The following is a 5,846-nucleotide window of genomic DNA, read 5'->3' on the forward strand; positions in this document are numbered from 1 at the left end:
AAGTGATAGATTACCAGGAGGTCTGATTATCTCAAAAGGTCACTAATACTGTTTTAAAGGGGGGAGGGGCTCCCTTATCATTTAATTCAATTCAATTCCACCTGAATTTCTGTACAAAGCTAAATAAAGGTTTTAAGATAAATACTGCAAAACTCTAAAAATGTTATTTTCCTTCTCCTTAATTTCTTTGGTAATAATGACATCATTTATTCTTTGTTAGACATAGTGGGAAGAAGTTTCCATGGATTTTCAAGTTTAATCCAATAGCAATACTACGAAATTGAAAGTATCAGTTGATGAACAAATGGGCTCAGAGAGGTCAAGTAACATGCACAAGGTCACACAGCTAGGAACTGGAAGAACCAGGGCTTGAACACATATGGTCTGGTTCCAAGGCCCAACATTTCCAGGCCTTCTTGGCTCTGTCCACTATTAAAGCATTCCTGTGTGAAGCCTTACCCATTCTCTTTCTGACATGATCCTCAAAGAAATCTCTTAGCAGAATATTTGGCTGCATATTAATATCACATATTTAAAAAACACCTGTGTGAGCCCCACCCCTGAAGATTCCGATTTAATAGATCTGGGATAGGGCCCCAGTATCAATATATTTTTGATACTACAGCAGTGAATAGATAACCCTCCTTTTCATGGTGCTTAAATTCTAACGGTGCTCATATTCAACCAGAATCTAGTAGAATCCCCAAGTGATTCTAATGTGCAGCTTAGATTGAGAACCAGTGATCAAGAGATTAATACCATCTACCCAGGCTTCTTTCTCCAAGATCTCAGTGTGAGCAACTCAACTGGCTTCTCCAGGAAGGATGGCCAAGAGCCTAGCAATTGCTGACATGAGACAGATGGATCTGACTACAAGATTTCTAGGTTCAATCTCTACAAGATTGAGGTAGTGGAGCATGGCAGGGCAGGATGGGGAGTGGAGATGGGGTGTAAATGCATGAGCACTGGAGTCCTCTGGATCTGGGTTCAAATTCCATCTCCAGCATTTGCTAACTATGTCACTTCCTTCAGGCCAATTGCTTACCTTTTGTGGTTGCTTTGCAGATTCAATGCTTTGCAGATATAAGAAAAACCCCAGGCAGACAAAAGTTCTCCATCAATGTAGTTGCTGCCCTGGTTTTTGTTGTTATTTCTAGCACAGGGGTAATGACTACTGCTGGGAGACATCGGTAATGAAAAAAATCAAATTACAAAAAACATTTTATTATTAGTCAAATCATTCCTACTCTCTTACTTAGTATTTAATTTATAGCTCTTTATATTGCAATTAGCTTGGCAATCCTATTTCTCATTCATGACAACTGGGCGAGGAGGGGTAACATTATTAATCCCATTTTCTAGATGGGGAAAAGGCAACATTTCCATCTATTCTATCTCCGGTTTCTATGATTCTATGATTAAAGGCACCTGCAATCATGTTCATTAGTTCCCTATGAAAAATGATATTCAACACAGATGGCAAATGCAGGCAAGAATTAACAAGCACTTGATAGCAACCCCAAAATTACATCTAAACAATCACTTCTGAACATTAAAGTCATGGCAAACAAGTTCCAATTTATATAAAGGTGTTGGAAAGGATTAACAGAAAATGAACAAATATATTTTTCTTTATCCTCATTCATTTAGGAAACGTCTGACATGGCTTAGAAATCCTTTTTGAAATGCAGACTGAAGAATGATTTCCTCCATGAAGGGCCTTCATTTAGCAGATAGGACTAGGCTAATATGTCCCGATGTTTTCTCTTGGATCAGAGCTACAAAACAACTGAGGTCTAGGATGGACAGGCCTGGTTCTATGGTTCTCAGTGGAGGTTCCTGAGAAGCCCACACACTGTGGGCAAGGGGCTCACCATGCCAAATGTTCACCAGACACACACCTGACACTGGAGAGAGGCTCGCCTATATGTGTATTCTTTCTTGTATGGATGGAGTTTACATGAATGAAATACAATTGCTCCAGACATACTACTGAATTTATCTTCACTGCTTATAACCACTATTGCATGGAAGGGGCGGTTTCCTCAATTTTTTGTTGTTAAAAAGGAATCTTCATATTCAAAAAGCTTAGGAAACACTGATTGATGAGATCTAGATTTGGGGGAAAGCTGGGACTTCAATCTGTCTTCTAATCCTCAAACAGCCCTTATCCTACACCATACATCTCTTCCACTGCTGGCACCCCACCCATGGGAAGCCAATAGTCATGTCTGTGTCCTCGCTCTAAAGGAGGAGAGTATAGTCCCATCCTCCCTCCCGGGATATGTTCCAAAACTTTCTTTATCCCCTGAGACTTTCCTCTGATTTTCCTTCCTTTCTTTTTCTTCCCCCCTACTCACACCTGTTTATAGGTATAAAACCCCTGTTTATACTTTTAGGGTTAGCAGCACTCAAAGCCTTTCAAGCTCTGATGCTCTGTGAGCACCCCTGGACATTCGGTCTCAATATGAAATGGAAGTACAGTCACTAAGGTACTAAAACAAGGAATGTGAGAAGTATGTATACAGTAGTCATGCACATGAATATATTTTACAGCTAAAACCCAGTGCTTCTAATAGCTATAGAAAATAAGAAAATTGAAATAGTCATGAAAAGTCATTTTATTTCATCTGGGTCTGTCAACACTAATAGGATGTTAATAAACCCCTAGCATACCAACTTTTCAAAATGCTTTCACGTCTCTTAATGCAGTTTATTGTCCTGAAGGCTCACCAGGATATAAGTGCTAGGATCAAGGGCCACGAGAACTTAAGTGCCATAAAGGGAAGAAATGTTACCTATTTTATTCACAGCTGTTCTCAGTGCCCAGAGCAGTATCTGGCACATGGCAGACATTCAATAAATATTTTTCGATGGGCTGAATGACAGAAGTAAACAACGATGGTAGTTTTAGCTACTTATTTGGCCCACATGTAGTTTTATTTTTAAGAGAATGGGATGATTCTATAAGGAAACAACTGTGTTCTTAATGATTTTTGTCAGTCTTTAATTCTTCTTTAATCTCAATCTTTAATGTGACTTGATATTCTTCCTTCAAATATTTTAATGTCATTGTTCAAAGTCATACAAGTAGTACATTCATTTTAGGAAAATCAGATACTACTAATATATAAAAAGAAAATTAAAGCTCCCAATGATCTCATTACCCTAGGACAACACAATTAATGTGCTTAAAGTATGTTGTTTCAGATTTTATTCTATGCGTATATACACATGCACATCTAACACAAAACTCTCTGCCTCAGACCTCATGAGCTGGACTCTTTTCTCTTTTCCCTAAGCTCTTTTTGCTTATTGCCTGTTATAGCACCTTACCCTCCTCCTATGTCCTAAATATATTCCTTTCTCAGTATTTAGGTCCTTGCTTCAAGAGGACTTTTTTTTTTTTTTCGCTTTTCCCTCCAGAGGATTCATCTATTTTTATTTCAACTTTAAGTTCCATGGATGGATGAATGAGTGATCTCTGAGATACCAGTGTTCCCCAAGTTCCACACACCTAAAACCAAATGCATCATGTTCCTTCCATCAAGACCTCATCACTTGTTCATCTACCCCATTTCTATCAAGTGTAAAAGAACTCTATAAGCCATCCTCAATAGCATCATCTTTGGTCCCCCAACCCCACAACCACTCACTCACAATGACTGCCATTCTTCTTCCTATTAACTCTGTCATCCGTCTCTTGTCATTGCTACCAGTGTTGTTCAGGCCCTTACATTGACATGATTTTCTACCTGGGTCTCCTGCTCTCTGTACAACTAAACACTCACCAAGCTTACTCACTGCTGCCTGCTAACTCTCTAAAACACCACTTCCATCTTGCATACCCTACTCTTCCATCCTGATGTCTCATTATTACTGAAAACAAATCTTTTGCTCCAGCCAGTCTGCTGTATTCATTATTCACTCAATTTGAAAACATTTAGAGTTAAGTATTTATTAAGCATTTATTATATATAAAATCCATTCATTCATTCAACGTATATTTACTGAGCAATGATTCTGTAAGGTAATCTACTGGGGACACAATGGTGGACAAGACAGACCACTTCTCTGTCCACAAAGAACCTAGAAGCCAGTGGGTTATAGATGCGAGATTCCAAAATGTGGTGGTCCCAGCCCAGGATACTTTCAACCTTCCATTAAAGGGTCAAATGAGTCAAGATATCTCTGAGGGCTAAGCTTTGTGGTCCAGGCTACAAGTGGGGAAGGAGTTCAGAAAAAAGGAAGGGCTGAGTGAGGAGAGCTGGTGTGGAGCACGGTTTCTCTGCAGATGTGGGACTCAGCCAGGCATTGAAGGATGGGCATCTAAGGAGAGGGGGTGCCTTCCATCCACGGGGCTAGGAGGAAAGGCACCCAGCGCAATGGGCACAACAACAGCAACTGTACTGGCTTCTTTTGTATAAAGGTTCATTCAACACCTATGCAGCAGAGCACATGCTCTGTCTCCTGCCCACCCACGCTCTGAGCGTTTGTGAGGGTGACTCAGACTGTGGTCCTACCATGGAGAGATTTCCATTTAGCAAGGAGGATAAGGCAGGCCTGTGATGATCTGTCGCACCCCAGAAAGTGAGACGTTCCATTAGAGATTCAGAGACAACTCTGAGGGAGTCCAGAAAGAGGTACATGTCTGGGTTCCTATAACAGTATTTATTGAATCACATATTTTATACAGCTACATGCACCTAGCGAAAATACCTATCTGGCTTTAAATTGTTTTCTCATTCATTTTCTCATTTTATCCTAAGTGACTTGTGAAGCAGGCAGACTAGATTGGATTGCTTTCCGGATGAGCAAAACACAGCATAGATGTTTTAGGTGATCTGCGTAAGTCAGGAACACAAACAGGCAAGAGCAGCACGAGCACACCCTGTCCATCTCGGCCCATTCCTGCACAAGTATCTAGAGCAGAAGGCACAAGAAGCTCTATCGTTGCGCATGACACCTGGCAGGTGCAATGAAGCCATGGAGGCCGCAGGATTTAAAAGGGCAGAGAGGGACGCCTGGGTGGCTCAGTGGTTGAGCATCTGCCTTGGACTCAGGTCATGATCCTGCGGTCCTGGGACGGAATCCCATAACAGACTCCCCACAGGGAGCCTGCTTCTCCCTCTGCCTCTTTCTGTGTGTCTCTCATGAATAAATAGGTAAAATCTTTAAAAGGGGGGGGGGGGGAGGCAGAGACTGAAGCAGCCTCCCAGGATACAAGAGAAGGGATAGGACCCAATGACGTCTTATATTCCCACTTTTCCTTCCCAAGTCTTGCCTGTGTCGTTCTCCACCCCTAGGCCTGTCCGAGCCACAACCACTTGGGGGCCACACTGGTTTTCCCTCCCACTGATCTCCTGGGGTCGGGGGGGGGGGGGGGGGGGGGGCGCGCAGCCGGTTCTCTCCTGCCCTCCGCAGGGTGCCCGGCCAGCACACCGCTAGGCTCAGGGCAGGCGGCTGATGCCTGGTACCTCCAGGGCCCAGGGAGGGGACATCCGCCCCCAGGCGTGGGCCGGCACGGGACGCCCTCGCCACCCCGAGGAGCGCACGGACCCTAAGCCACGAGGGAGTGGGAGGGGCGCGGGGAGGGGGCGCGGGGAGGGCACGATGGCCCGGGGCGGGGGGACCACGACGCGCCGCCCGAGGCTCGGGTCTCCCCCTGCAGGCAGGGGCTAACGCTCCCACGCTTCCGCAGAATGCATTTCCTGAGAGCGTGACCCCCATCGGGGAAATTGTGGGGGAAAGTGGTGAAAGACGAAGCCAGCAGATTAAGAGAGTCGGCGGGGGGGGGAGGGGGGGGGCAAGGGAACCCGAGCCCCGGGCCCAGCCCCTCGGGGCGG

The 5,846-nt window shown here is 44.2% G+C and overlaps 1 protein-coding gene across 2 annotated transcripts in view; it reads right to left on the minus strand.

Moving 5' to 3' along the window:
* Positions 1–5,846, minus strand: part of HSPA12A (heat shock protein family A (Hsp70) member 12A) — a 161,126-nt gene that overhangs the window by 154,891 nt on the left and 389 nt on the right. The gene's annotated exons all lie outside the window — the stretch shown is intronic.

This window comes from Vulpes vulpes, chromosome 15, assembly GCF_048418805.1.
Source record: "Vulpes vulpes isolate BD-2025 chromosome 15, VulVul3, whole genome shotgun sequence".
Classification (NCBI taxonomy): Eukaryota; Metazoa; Chordata; class Mammalia; order Carnivora; family Canidae; genus Vulpes; species Vulpes vulpes.